Source organism: Phalacrocorax aristotelis, chromosome 2, assembly GCF_949628215.1.
Source record: "Phalacrocorax aristotelis chromosome 2, bGulAri2.1, whole genome shotgun sequence".
NCBI lineage: Eukaryota > Metazoa > Chordata > Aves > Suliformes > Phalacrocoracidae > Phalacrocorax > Phalacrocorax aristotelis.
This window is the reverse complement of record NC_134277.1, coordinates 25657166-25673224: the sequence shown is the minus strand read 5'-3', so window position 1 is coordinate 25673224 and position 16059 is coordinate 25657166. Positions and strand designations below refer to the sequence as shown.

At 38.1% G+C, this 16059-nt stretch overlaps 1 protein-coding gene across 3 annotated transcripts in view; it reads right to left on the bottom strand.

Annotated features, from left to right (window-relative positions):
- CDK14 (cyclin dependent kinase 14) overlaps positions 1-16059 on the bottom strand; it is a 325979-nt gene that overhangs the window by 28983 nt on the left and 280937 nt on the right. The gene's annotated exons all lie outside the window — the stretch shown is intronic.

Here is a 16059-nt window from a genome sequence, read left to right as displayed (position 1 = left end):
ATGCACTTGTTTCATTTCAAAATAAATAAAACTAAATTGTAAACTTATGCACATACAGGCCAGGCCCACTGAGATCTTCAGGACAAACATATTCAGGCTTTCAAAACAGAGATACAGCCGTTAACAAAATAATCTCTAGCTGCAAAACAGTCTTTCCTTCACTTTACAATATAAGCAATAATTTAGGCACGTAGCAGAATATTTTCACAGCAATCTTAATCTTTGTAATAGGTCTGAAAAATTCTTTATGCTTCTTACATTTTTTTACAAAATGAATACTTGTGGATTTGGCAAAAATTTTACATATATTGGTTACACGAGGAGAAAAGATAAACCTTTTATTTTAAATTCTTTCTAAAGATGTTTATAATATTTGCATGTACATATAAATTTTTTTGGAAAATCCTTAAACATTACTAAACAATAGCAAAGAACTACAGCCTTCACGTTTCCCTTCTTTTTTCCTTCCCTTTGTATTGTCATCTTCTGCTTCCAACCGGTTTCCCTTCTCCTCTTCTTTGGTAAGAAATACTGCAGCATGTCTGGGAAAGTCACTAAGGAAAAGGAAGTCTTGCAGTGACAGAGCTGCTCTGCAGGCTGACAGTGCGAGATGTGGCTTCTAAATAATTCAGTCTGTGACCAGGAATGGCAATCCCATGTATGCAGAAATACCTCAGATTTGAGGTCAAACACTTCACATTCTCAAGAACTAGCAACTGGTAAGTGGAGTTTCCACATTTTGAAATGGGCTCACCATTTGCTTTCAAATGTATCAGTAGGAAATACTAGTACGTGTAGAACTCAAATCACTGTACTTAAAAAAACCACCCTCAACAGTTGCTACTGATTATTTGGGAGTTATTTAATTTTCTTATACATTTTGAGCTCACATTGCCTGGTCAGGATAGTGGGAGGATGAGAACTAAAGGTGTTATCCACAGGGATAGGGACGGTAATGTAATTCAGAAATGGCAAGGCAACAAAAAGGGTAGGTTATGCAAAGAGAGCACTGGAATACCGTATGATCAAATAGTTCGTATTTACACATCACATACACATATAATTAGCTTTTTTTCTTAAGTGTACAAACACAAGCGCATTTCCATTTTCACCCATACACTTTAAGCAGATGAAATCGTATAAATGCAATAGATTATGTGAAGGCTGAATACATCTGAAAGCTCTGTCCGCCCCTCTAGGTGTGTGTGTGCAGATATCTCTGCACGCAAGTTTTACACAAAGGTGCTTACTCTCAGCCTCTGGAGAGAAGAGGATTTCTTTAGCGCAGTTCACTGTCCCTTTTGCACAGTTACAAAACAAATGCTTGTGACAGCAATAGGAATATGACTTCCAAAACAAAGGAACTGTTTAATTTAAGTCCACAGAATGCAAGTTCACATTTAGAAATACGTGCCTTTCAGTTTGCAAGTTCTTTTCAGCTCGATAAAGCTTTATTTTTTATTTTTTTTTAATTTTTTTTTTTAAAACAAACTAAATGTCTTAGGTCTGGAAGCAATCACACTAGATGTGAATGTGAAGTACAACTCCAAAAATGCTTGCAACATAACTCTGCCCTATTGCAGTGTTATTACAGTTCCCATTTCTGCTGGAGCTGCAGCCATGAAGCTGCACGGAAATCACTGAAGAGCGATCACAAAAATACCCTCTTCCCCATTGTCCCTCAAGCAGCATGGATCAAATAACTGCTGCTCAGCTGTCTGTCTTTTAAATAAAAATATTTTCTTCATTGTACATATATCAGTGTCAGGTTGGAGTGCGCTTTGCCTCTGCTTTCTTTTTCACGCCCCCAGCCGTGGATCACCAGCCAGGACCGCGGTGAGAACCACTTTGGCAGGTTTTACAAACTTTACTCGTTTTCTTTTGGTATAGGAGAAAGTGTGCCCAGAGGAACTTCTTTTCTCTTGTTTAACACAGACAAAAAGCATTAGAAAAGAGTAATTATACAGATCCTACAGAAAAGCAGTGAAAGCATGTCACTATTTCACATGAGATTTCATGTATTTTCAGGGACATGCCCTATACCTATGGTAGATATTAGCACTCGGTACTCAGCACTCAGGGTTTGCTCTATTTTATGCTACTATACTAAGTATTTTTAGGGGCAAAAGATTATCCACAAATGGTTTTATTCTTAAAAACATGCGTTTCTTCCCTACAGAATTGGAAGTACTGGAAAAAGCCTTAGCCCAGAGTGTTAAGTGGGTCAGAGGAAGACAAGAAATAGAAACAGGCTGGTTTGGAAGAGTATGTGGGAGTGGTTATGTGGTCTGCTAGAAAACTCCACATTCAATCTTTGGTAGTTTTTACACCAAAGATTTCCTGGGAGGCAGACTGGGAACAGTGTGTTACATATTTGTGTCATCTTCTGCTCTTCTCCCTACCACTTGCCAATGGCAGCTGTCAGGGACAAAATATTCATCTCGATGGACTTTCAGTCTGCCTCAGTATGGATGTTTTCATGTTCGTAGGAGCCCTGAAAACTCCAGTTTGGGAGGCAGTTAACCCTGAGACCCTGAGACTGTGCAAGTACTCGGGTAATCCACCTGCCTGGTGAGCTCACTCAGTTACTTTTGAGAAATGTAGTTCTTAAGCCTAGAACATTATTTTAAAGTTGTAGCGTAGTTATCTACAGGTATTCTTACATTAAATTTCATGTTTAATTATATACATTTTTATGCTAAAACTTAACTTCAATGCTTATTGATCTGCAGCTAATTAACTCCTTGATAATAATGACAAGGAAATATCTAATCCTGGGATTTGATTCAATATCAATATATATCTTACAAATTGCATTTTTCTACAATAAAACAAGATACTTTATGAAAAGAATGTGCATTTACCATAGTAGATAAAAATGCGTATCTTACAGCACTGTACAAACAATACAATTTGTTCTGATGGTCTGGGACAGCCTTTAAGTTTGTCGGCAAAGAAAATTTGTCAATGGTAATTACACATTGCCCACTAGTGTGTAACTTAATTTCCTTAGATGTCCAGCTCTTACCCTTCACTATCACAGATGCAATGCACTCCTTTCAGTATTTACCTAACTGGCTGATGCTTTCCAGTGTAGGCAGAAGACCCGAACAGCACCCAGAGCATCTCCCCGGCCAGGGATGCTGGAAGAGTAACACCACACAGAGGTGCCTGCATGATTAGCCACACTCTCGAGAAGGTGAAACATTGAAAGCTGGAGTCAGCACCAAGCCTTAGAAGTAGTGTACAAAGTTTAAGTCAATTCTTTTACTTATATGGCAAAGCTGGGAAAGAAGCTTTTTATACATATTTCTCCCATTATACCTCCTCTCCTCCCACCCCAAAAAATACTCTCACTCATGAGGACAGTAGGATGAGAATGATTGAGGCAAATGCTCCTATATATGGAAGAGCCTCTGAGTTAAAGATAGCTCCAGATGACAGATCTTGTTAAATTCTCATCATGCCCAGGCTCCTCACAGTTACAGTAGCAGAAGTTAAGTGATGAAGGAAAAACCCACTATTTAATTCCAGACATGAAAAAATACTTGAGAAACTGAGAGTCCTAAATTCCCATCTACTTTCTCTTGTGATACCATCCGTAATGTTAGTCTACATTTTCCACTGAATCTCATACCTGAGCAAGTATTTTATGTTTTCAGTTAACAGCAGCGTAAAGGTGCCAGATAATATTTGTCAAAAAATGGTGCTGTTTTTCATTTGAGCGAGCTATCTCCATAGCCAAATGACTGCAAGATTAGTGTTGCACTATAACCATAATTCAAACCACAAGCCTATGTTTTCCACTGCCAACATATAACATTTTCTGAATATTAAATAAAGTGTTCACAGACTTTCACACTATGTAGAAGCATTTTCCTTAAACGGATAAAGACACCGATAAGCAATGTGACTGCCATTTTTATGGCAGTCCTGAGGTGTGTGTTTAAATACTTAATCTTTACGATCTGGTTCTACACAGACAGATTTTGCCCATCTACTTTGTCATTTTAAAATTAGATATATTTGCTATAATAACTAATTCTACCATCTGCGTTTTTCTGTATTAAGGTTAAAGATTTATCCTCTCCTAAAAATGACAATTTATTAAATCTTTTTTTTCATCTTGAGTTCCTGTGCCACTTAAAGAGAAGAATACTTCTCCCCCAAAATATTTTTTACCAGAAAAACATCTAACAACTAAGTTGTAAGCCAAATGAAAGAACACTGAGCATGCATAACCAGAAAAGATACCAGTTTGCTCTCCCTCCCTGTGCCTGGCTTACACATAGAAAGTGGCACAGCTGAGGACCAGGAGACGAGAGCCTCCTCCTTCTGCTTTCCACCCTGTAGGAAATGAAGAATGGCTGGTTGGTCCACATAGCTGCAAACCCATTATTTCTCCTCACATATCGCCCAAACTGCCTCCAAGGCTCTGCAAAAGATGATCCCATGGAGCACAGCTCCTTGGTATACAGACAGACAACATCTGGCGTAACTCCTACATTGTGGATTTGACTCCTCCGCGTTCAACAGAGGAAGGACATCTCTCTCTACCATACACTTCTTAGCTGGTTGGGAAAGGCTTTCTCTGTAAAAATGCCTGCCTCCATGCTCTACTCAGGACACCAGGTTCGGCAAAGCAGGCCCTGGGAGGTGTAAAACGCACTTTCCTCTTAGTGGGAGAGAGTGGATCTGCGCGCTGTCACCTCGTGTGTTTCCCTCTGAAAGGGTAACGGAAGGAGAGCTTTAGGCTCCGTCAGGGGCTTCAGGGCGGTTCAAGTCCCCAGGAGCAATGTCCAAAGAGGGCTAAATCAGCATACACAGCCCCCACCCCAGCCCTCTCCCTCACAGCTAGCTCCTATGGTGGTCTTTCCATAGGGGCCTGCAGTGGGGCTGTAAAAACACAGCATGGTTAATTCAGAATGAAAATTTAAAGCTATGTGTACACGGGCATGCATTCAAGACATACACTTCATAGCTGGATTTAAAAACTGGCAAAGCCAGAATGCAAAATGGATTGAGGATAGTTTCATACAAGACAGTTTTTACCTTGTACAAAGAAACAGTATTTGAAGAGTGAAATAGCACTCAGGGTCTCCTTTTTAAATTCCTGAAGCTTCTATCCAAAGTCTTGGCTTCAGCTGTTCTCTCCATCTCTCCATGGGTAATTTTAAGTATCCATAAACACACGTAGTGGCAATGGAGGGCAGGATTGAGAAAAAAAAAAAGGGACCAACTTCCACTCTCATGCCAGGCAAATGGGGAAGGAGCCAAGCAATCCAAATGTGAAAAAAATTTACTGTGAAGCTTAATGGCAGAATGGCAGAGGCTGATAGTTTCCTAAACATTCTGTAAGCAGATAATAATTACTATTATTTAATAGGAAGCTGAATACATTGTACCCAGTTTGATTACAAGCTGTACAGATTGCTACAAGCTGTACAGATTTCTTAGCCTTTTTAGACTGGATAAAATAAAAACTTACTATGTGCTAGAAGCTTCTTTCTTTGCTGACAGGAACCAACTACACTTTTGCCCCCTCTTAAACAAACCAGTGTACTTTTCACTCCATAAATCTCATATTGCTTCCTTCCTTTTCATTTATTTTGAACCAGAAGGAGGAGTTTTTAACAGACGTGCTCTACGGCAGCAGGAGGAAAACAGCAAATCAGGGTGGAAGCTGCATGAGGAAAGTAAATCAAAAGTAATAAAATCATGGAGATCCAGCAAGCTTTGTAGGGGGAAATGAAGTCAAAGTTGACTGAATCCAGAGCTGGAGAAACATTACACATGAGAAAACACCATTAAAAATAGGCTGCACTCTTAACAGATGACATGGGAAATGAAGTAATAATTTATAACAAAGATAGGAGTAAACCTGCCAGGTTTGCAAGTTTCAAATGAGATGCAAGTTTGAATAACAAGTGATAATGAAATGCAAGCAGACAATCTTAAGGGTAGAACACCATGGAACAATTTAATTAAAAGGAAGACAATATGCTGTGCAACACAGGATCAGAAATCACATACTGCCTGATGTTTCTGTTCAGCTAACTAGATATTTATCTGATAGGGTAAGCAATACATTCTGGTGCTTGAAAAATTTTGCATAAATGTTTGAACTTGACCTGAAAAATATCAGTAATGATGCAAATTTTTCCAAGCAAGTATTTTTAAAAAATTCTTTCAGCTGACTTTAACTGACATAAAACAAATGGAAATGTCTGTGGTCATAAGAACTTCTGCTATACAGGTATACTTTTTAAAAGTAGCTTTACTTTCAAAAGCAGAATATGGCAAGCATTTACTGTAATAAAATACGGCCATTTCTCACAGATATCTAAGAATGGTCTAAAAATATTCACACAGTTTTGCAGGCCTTCAAAAGAAAAAAAAAATCACACCCTGGAAATCCCCTATAACTGTGATATTAAGCAGTGCAATAGCTTAGTTTATGTTGAAGGATATTAACTACAGTATAGGATACTGCAGAAGAAAAAGGCCTGCAGATTTGCAAATGAGTTTCACACATGACTTATAAATGCAAATGTGAATAGTAGGTGATAATGAAATACAAGCCAGTAAGTACACATGATGGATGAGATACCCCGGGGATGTGGGGGAAGCATGTTGCACTAAATGTACTTTTTCAAATGTCAGAATTGGACCCAAATAGCATGAGAAATCAGTATCTTGATAGAGTGGAATTATAAGAAAATAGCATCTGGGTAACACCAAATGATATCTGGAAGGTAAAGGCAGAGTGAGTGTTAGCAGTTGTGGGAGAAAATACAGTACTAAGGTGTACTAAAGACATTAATCTTAAGTTTGAAAGATACAATACTGGTTATATTGACCACTAAATTTGGCCAAGATTACCAAACCTCAGAAAGTCCACAAAAGAAGACAATGTATGTGTGTGAATATTGACTTAAGTTAATGGCTATTCTTGGTTTGCCATGATTAGTAACATATAGCAACACACAGGAGATGCACAGGGTATGAAGAATCAGAGGACCGTAATTCCTCCTGGGGAGCCAGGGCAAAGCAAACACCAAGAGGAGCTTTTTCACTCAAAAGTATCTTTGGACACATAGCCCCAGTGCCTGCGGATTTCCTTCCATGCACAATAACGGACTGAAGGAACAAATCCATGCTTTCCTATATTCCTACTGGCTCTGTAGTTAACAGTTTAGCCATTGCTTAGACTGAAGGATTGTACACAAACAAACCTTGCGAGCGTCTTTTGAAGATTTCTGTGGAATTCTTTTTAGGGATGAACTTGGGTCAGGGAAAAAATGCACTCACTATATACAAGTTTGCCTGATGATAGCCAGTAAGTGGCATACCTTGACAAGTCTGTTGTCTTACAGAGATTTAAAAAAATAAAAAAGCGGTAAATTCAAAAGATAGATCCACTAAAAAAAAAAAAGGGAAAATTTTGAACCATTTTATATAGGTCTGTTTATTCCCTGTTGCCTTGACATCACTGCAGTAATTATCTGCTGTTTCCTACTGTTTTTTAAAACTGCAGTGATTTTTGTGGTGGTATGCAGAGGCAGAATTTGATGGTCTTCCAAATTTGTAGTTAAAATTTGAGGATTAGTCACACAGGGCTTTATAAAAAGCATATTATTAAAACAGAACACTAATAAAACAATATAAGATAAATAGGTTAAGTATATAAAACTACCTTCAACTTATAACTTGATGCCTCAGGCAAAGCCTGTAAGTAGATAAAACAAAAAGTCAGAATTGCTGGGCAACTTTGACAGCTGACTTTTTAGGGCAGATTTCCGTCAATTAAAATTGGAGATGTGCCTGAAATGAGCCATGTAAGGGCTGGGCATCTGGGCTACTTTCCTTTCATATATTCCACGATCTCTACCTGAAGCAGCTAAACCAGCTCAGAGAATTTAGTATAATGTTTTAGGTGACACATGGAAAGATACATTATAAAAAATTAAGCATTAAATATAAGAATAAGGAAAAAGCAATCTGTAGAACGGATATATGAAATATTTTAAGTATTTACTTATAACATATAATAGACTGACAGCAGCACATGAGTACCTTGAGTACCCAAGATATCCCCAGGATGTTACGAGGAGGGCATTCAGACAAGGGTATGCATCTTTCAAACAAGCTGGCTGCACCACGGTCGTAACATTCAAATGGGTTAATTACACAGCTGAGTGTCTGCTCCATTTACTGATAAGCAGAGAATGTTGTAATTTTTTGGATTTATGAATTGCTGGGGTCAGTCAGCATCCTGCACACAACAGCTTCTGTCTAGCTCTATGCCTTACCTGCTGGGCAGAGACAATCCCTCTCTCGCCTAGAACCCCGGAGCCCTCTAAGCCCCTTGCTCTGTAACCTTGGCAGCTGGGACTAACACAATTCTTCATTTTTTTTGCAACTGGGCCTCTCTAAACAAAAACTACAGAGCCTTGTTAGCCAACAACTGAGCGTGAAATCACAACACTGCAATCCCCTACTCTGAGAGTCAATCAATTTTTTTCATTACAGATTTGTACGCTAGGGTCAACAAGAAGAAAAAAAGCACATGGAGCAAAATGGATGTAACAAAGGAGAATTACAAAATCTCTTCCAAGCTGTAAAATTATTTTCATTATAATGATGTGCCGTTTGTAAAAAATATGCTCTTGATATAGTTTTTCAATAAAAATGAAGAAAACCTAGTGGTTAATATTGTCCTTTGAATGCTAGCTTACATTAGGCCGGACACAACAAAGCAATCTGAACAGCCTGCATGAATGTACAATCCGTTTGACATTCAAAAGGTTTACTATTCCTTTTGAAAAGATGACATAATTTTACATTAAGCAGAGAGTAAATGTAAGTGACAGGTTTAAACTGCTAAATTTTCATTGCATTAATTAGTAGGAGGGAGGATTAGATAAAGGCACAGGGCTAAGCTGGTATATTTTAGCTTGAGAATCAGGGCCAATCTGCTCGACAACACAGATGTTACCCTGACCCATTTCCAACAGTTTTTAGCTCAGTAGTATACACTACCCGTTTTCCTGAACCATGCTGAAAAGCCTGAAGACAGACGCAAACATACCTGAAGTTATTGGTAATGCAAAGGTCATCACTACAGACTGCTACCAGTTTTACTAGGGAAGCTTTACCCCATACACTTTTTTTGATAGCACGGTAGAAATCCCTAACATGAAGCCTGATGATAAATCAGGATAATTTGATAACAGAAATAAAGCCCACAGCTATATTTTAAAAATCTTATTTTTGCATAATCAAACATTTTCCTGAAATAATATTTTTCTCCTGTATTTGAAAAGAACCACCATTATGTACATCAAAGACACTTTCTCCCAGGAATTATTCTTGCAATAAATAGTGTCAATTGTGAACCTATTTCAGAGCAGCTATGTTACAATGTGAGTTGAACCTCATATGCCTGTATGCTCTTGGTGGAGAATCACTGTCACTTAATAATGCTAATACAAAATAATGGCCTTGATCTGAAGGGCAGCCATCACAGAGGGATATAGAGCAGTGTTGAATATAATCCTACAGACCATTTTACCCTATTCAAGTTGTTTGCTAAAAGCCCGAAGGTCAAATTCTCTCCTGATCAAAAACTCTTGAAAAAGTGACTTTACTATAGGTCTATATTGTTAATATATTTCTTCTGCTGGAAGAGCATCCACTCACTTGTCCGAAGAAAGTCACCCATCTCCCTGCTGGGTGGGAATTGCCTCTTCATTTGTAACTTCAATTCTCAGTCTATCTTTCTCTCCTAAATCCCAAACCCTCTGTCCTCCACAGTTTGAAAAGGCAAAATATTTTACCAATGCTAGAAAAAAATGTTACTTTATAATCTACAGAGGACTTAAGTGTTTATATATTTTAAATGGCTTTTGCAAGCCCAACTGCTCTGCAAGTCTGCAGTAAATAGGTGAAGTTACTATAGACTCAAACCGCATCAGGAGCAGCCAAGCTTGGAAAGACTTTCTTGATGTCTAACAGTAAGGATAGCAAAGTTCTGGAACAGGCTGCCTGAGGGACGTGGTGGAATCACTATTACTGAATGTTTTAAAAAACAGGTTAGTCAAACATCTGTCAGAATGACACAGGTACAGCTGATCCTGCCTTGGGGAAGGCAGGATAGACTACATGACCTCTCGAGGCTCTTCCTGCCCTATTTTCTATGATTCAGTGATTCAGCACATAGCTTTGAAACACCCTGGGGCTTGGTTCTTTTCTCACCTCATGTTATTTTTAAACTGGTGCAACTTCACTGATTTCAGTAGAGCTTTTCCTCTCTGTCCTGCAGTAAGTGTGAGGAGAATCAGAACTTGCATTTCTTATACAAATGGAGACTAGGTCTACCCTCCCACTGTGCTGCACAGCTGATTTACTGAGATGACTTTTTTTACCTCTATAAATCAGGCAATATCAGTGATTTAGTCCAAGCCTTGTATTATTTTAGTATAAAATCTGAGTCCCATTATATGCAGGAAAGGCAAAATAAATTTGAGTAGAAACATTCTTCGCAATTTTCAGCAACTGTCAACTTTTTCTCCCAACGCATTTCTCTTCGTGTACAGACACAGAGCTTGAGACTGAGAAAAAGTCCACCTCACCTAACAGAGGAAGCCACAGTAGATAGCAAAGAGGAGGAAAGGAAACAGGATAAGCAATACTACAGTACTTAGCAGAACCTCAGAAACAAGGACACACTATACCTCAGAAACAAGGACACAATACACTACAGTTGGCTGCAACACCTAATAGACAGGGTATTCAAAAATGTTAGAGACGGGGGGCAAGTTTAGCATGAGAGCTAATAAGCATGGGAGTAATCACATTCACATCTATCTATCTCCAAGGACAAAGAAATAGATAAAATATGTCAGAAGCCCCCAAAGCTACACAGAATCTAGACTACTACTAATTTGAAAATGTCAAAGCTATCCACATACCACACGCAGTCAGCAGATTACACAGAGCTGCAAATAGCCAGAAAATCCTTAGTCTGTGCCACAGTGAGCAAAATACTGTTACATTGCACCAGCTCCAAACAACAGGAACCACAGAAAATACAGTCGATACTGTCTAATTTGTTCTTTGGCCATCACCATAATCACCCATAGATCTTACATATCCAGGGACGTCACCACTTCTGTTGTGGCATTACTATATATATAAAATATCTCAGAAGTGTTTTCTGCTCATTTGATTTTGTTTTTAATGGATAATAAATTGCCTCCTCTTATTCTCTGAGTGTGAATGACATTCCACACCAAGTAGTAAACTATGCTTTTCATATATTTCATCTAATCCAAAAGAATAATAAAAATAAAAAAATAGAGAAACTGTTCTTGCAAATTCACTCTCTTCAAAAAAGGTGGACTATATATATCTCCATATGCAGATAGATTTTCACATCCAGAAAATTCATAGGAATGAAGATTTTAAAAACCATCACCGTTAGACTTCACCTGAAACATGCTGCTCAGGACTCTAGCATTTTCTGAGACTTCTAGCAAATCCTTTCTTCTGGCAAGTTTCAGAGTGGTCACTCCCCTTCTGTTCTCCCACGTCCAAGCAACAGCTTATGCAGAACTTTATGAAAAAGATGGTGAAGATACAAATGGAAAAAAATCTCACAGGCTGATAACTCCAGTGGTAATTGAACCTGGCATATTTCCTCTATTCTGGTCTAACTGGGATTTGAATATTTGTTTCCCTCAAGTAAAGGTTGTGAAATCCCCTGAAACACAAAACTATGATGAAAAGGTCCCTAATGTGCAAAAGAGATTTCATTTACTTGAGCAGTGCTTTGAGATTTGATTCTTCACTTAGAGTACTCAATTTCCTTGGGATGATGAAAGATTGTATAAAACCCAAAGGAACATGGAAAGGTTTAACTCCCACTTCTGGATTCTTTTCATTAAGGAAATTATATCTGCAGATTTGGTCGGGGATAGGGGGTGTCAGTTCTTGGCTTGAGGGCAAGTGAAAAATTAGTCAAAGTTTTCAAGATGTGTTCAAGACATAGTTTATCTATACTCAGAGAAACAATTTTTTGAACTCTCTTAATGCCAAATCACTCAGACAAACCTGTACAGTAAGCTTCATGGGACAGTAAAATATACAGCCTTGTCTTTTAAGAAGTCCTCTGTCAAGCACCCTCCACAGTATGACAGATACATGTCTTCCCTGCTTCTGAATTTGAGAGGCTGTTTTGCCCTGTTCCTTTGGTAAGGCCTGCTCTGCATCCAAGTTCATCGCAAGGTCATTTTCCTTTCTACGCCTTTCTCCTTCATCATATTTGCTTATTTCTAATAGATTCTGCCCCTTTGTGATGGGTGATGGTAATCAGAGGTAGCTGCATGGTATCATGTTAGTTCCCACATGCCAGCTCATTTTGAACTACTTAGCTCTTTCATGAATGAGTGCATCTTCACTTCAAAGGGATCTTTCTTTTACTTGTTGTTGCTTTTTTTTTTTCTTCTTTTCCAGTAATGCTCTGTGCGTAACTGGCAAGGCTACTCCTCAGTCCAAGTACCAAGCATTCTGACTATTTTCTGGGGGAAAACCCCCAAACTTACCAGAAGCATCTTGAATTTGAAAGCTTTTTAGGATTATCTTGCTAGTCAGCAAGATATCACATATAGTCAGAGGTATCAGAGGTAAAGACTAGAATATCTTCAGTAATAAAGACTAGAGGCAATGGAGTGGATATCTTTCTAATCGTGACCCTTCATAAGAGTTAATCAGAGGTATGGTTGTCTATTCTGTTTTTACTAAAGCTTTGTACACATCTTCCTTTGTTACAGGCTTATGGTTCTTGAACCTTTCTAAAATGGCCTCGCTCACTCTTTCCTGGTGCAGAGGATCAAGCCCAATACAGTTAAAATGGCGAATACAGCCCGTTTAACATAGTTAAAACAGTCTGGGCTACCTTGTCTTCTATAGATACAAGGACAGTTCTCATAGTGTTCTCAAGAAATGGACCAAATTATTCCCCTTGGCCACCATTCCTGCTCATCACAGCAGTTCTTTGCAGTTCTTTGTGTAGAGGGCTGAACCTTGACTCCTTTCATTGAAGGAGATGAGGAAGTGAGTAAAGTACATTGGGGACCTAGAAGCTATCTTTTCTAGCCCCAAACAGTGCTTCATTTGGTTATATGTTTGTCATGCTGTTCAAATAATTAGAGTTAAGAAAGTTAAATTAATGCCAGTTATTTACTTCTGTCTCAGTTTTTAGTTCTTCATGATAATTTGAATTCTAGTAATACTATGCATTCATGGGGTTGTCTGCAATTGTGCATTAATTAACATTTCTCCTAAAGCAATATTCTTTTTGTCTGCATGCTATTTTCCTATCTGTCTGCATAAGGCACCTAGAATTTCTTATAAGATACAGCAATTCAAAAAATACTCAAGACTCCCATCTACAAATTAATATGATTGGAGCATTTAAGTATCATTGGACAGACAAGACTGAATCCTGAATGGAAAGGCTAGCCAATTACCTGAATAAAAGCAGCAGACTTTATGCAGATGGGGTACAGTCTGCAAAGCTGAACACATGGCGTGAGATTTTTGCATGAAAGAATATTATTTAATATACAATTGCATGGCATTTAGCACAACTGAACTTAGCCTTGTTCTGAGCTAGGGGAGCCACATCTTAAGATAAATGTAAAATAATGAGGTTGCTCTTCCATAATACAGAGAACAGATTCCTAAAGAAACCCCAACAGTTCTAGAGGCAAAAATGTGGCAAATTTTTAGATACTGTGATGTCAAAACCTTATTCTCCACTTCAGGCAAGTGACCAGCCATATTTTGCAGATCATTAAGAACTTCCTAAGAATGAATTACAAAATTGACAGCAAATACAAGGACTGATCACCATGGCACAGTAACTATAAAGAAAAGAAAACATGAGATTTAATTGGATCAAGAGTAGTTGATAGCATAAAGATGACAACTTATTACCATGTAAATGTTGTGGCTGGAGGCAAGTTAATATAGTCACGTATGTGTAAATCATTAGGAGTTCTTTGTGGTAGCCCTGTAAATTATACATGTCCTGCTTTTAGGGAAATCACCTTTTTGCACTCCTGTAGATTTTATGCCAAATAAAAAAGCAAGGAAGCAAGCACAATTATTCTTGCTTATGAAGCAGTTTTAAGAAACATGAAGGACTCTCATAGTTTGAAAAAAAAAAAAAGAAATCACATTATGTCAAAATGAATTAATACAGTCAAAAGTCATGATAGTCCAGTCTGTCCTCTTGCACCTCAGAATGCACACTTTACCTAATGACTACTGGGGGAGGGCTGGGAAACTCCTTAATAAACACATTTACACACATTTTGGTGAATGCCTGGTATTAGCCAAGTGCTTACGAATCTAAATTAAGACATATGTAGGGATTATATGCAAAGCTGTCAGAGTGTGGTATAGCCCATATTCAAAAATGCTAATGGGTATTAACCCACATGAATTAATAAATAATTAACATGCAACAATCTCTTCACATTTAAAGAAGACATTTTCAATCTTTCAATCCACTCAGATTAGATTATGATCTCTTGAGCAAGCAGTTTTTTCAGCAACCCGAACCAGAAACCCTTTCTTATTTCTTATCTGATGCAAGATTATTATCACCATTTAAAAATAAATTACCCAGCAAAATTATTTTACTGTAACCAAGTATTAGAAGATAATTTTTCAGTTAAGTGTTCAGGAAAATCTGATTGACAGAAGTATGTGTGACAAGGCTACAAATCCAGCTTTAAAGCTCCTATGACTGAGTGAAAATCATGCTGACCCAGTAAAATCTAACCCTGTTGTTTCAAATCTGATTGAAAAAATCTGATGGGTTAATTTTGAATTGTCAGGCTTTATGGTGATTCCCCAGGAACCGCCATGGAGCCACCGTACTCTCCATAAATGAGATCAGGTGTCCATTCTTGATCCAGACCAAATTTGGGCTGCTGGGAAAGCAGGAGCGCACAGACCCCATCTCAGTGACTGTGGAGCCACAGCCTACTTGTAGCAAATGCTGGAAAATATCTACGTGCAATAAACATACAGAACCTCTAACAGAGTGAAATTAATGAAAAAATACATTAAAGACCTTAAAATAATTAAGAAATCTATTTCCTAGAATAACAGACTTCCACTGCTTTGAAAGACAAAATGTAGCAGAAAGGAACTCAGATAAAATAACAGTTCTGCCACATCTATTTTCTTAATGCCAAATAAAAACATATTTCACAAAATAGGAAATGTCTATTTAGAAAAAAAACTGAAAGGGAATGTGTAGTCTCAGAGATGACATAATTTAACGTATTTTGAAGGGATTTCTACTGACATTGCTACTCTGACAGCAGGAAAGTAGAATATGACTTTCACCATTAGAATAGGACCAATCATATGCATGCACTCAAGGCAAGGCTAACACATAGTGCTCCCCCTCTTCCAGACTGAGGTACATTCCCATACCTCAAGAAAAAGAATAGAGCAAATCTTGACTTCAGTGTAAAACCTAAATAAATGGCTGCACTTACAGAATCTTTACAGAGGTCAGCTGGGACACAAATGCTACCACTTCATGACAGAGGGCACGGGTAACGCATTTTTGTAGGTCTGACTACAATTTCCCAGCAGATGATCCTTTGGCTGGTGACTCCAAATAGCTCTGGGTTCACTTGACATGCACCAAGCACGCTACTGACTATCACTCAGAAGCATGAACAGCTACCAGTTAAGTCCAACTCCATGGTTCAAGAGACTCCATGCTCAGATCATTTTGTCCTTTGGTACAGGATTGGACTCTTAGTCTTAAATTTTTTATTACCCAGTGAAATCACTGTAAGAGAAGGAACTTGTGAAATAAAAAAAAACCTGAAGCAAACACTTTTTCCTCCCTTAAATCAAAACCACTCTGCCAGCCTTCATCACAACGCAAGTCCAAGACAGAACAATGTCATAGTTGCTTATGATAAATCACAGAAAGTGAAATTAATATTTCATAAATGGGAAAGC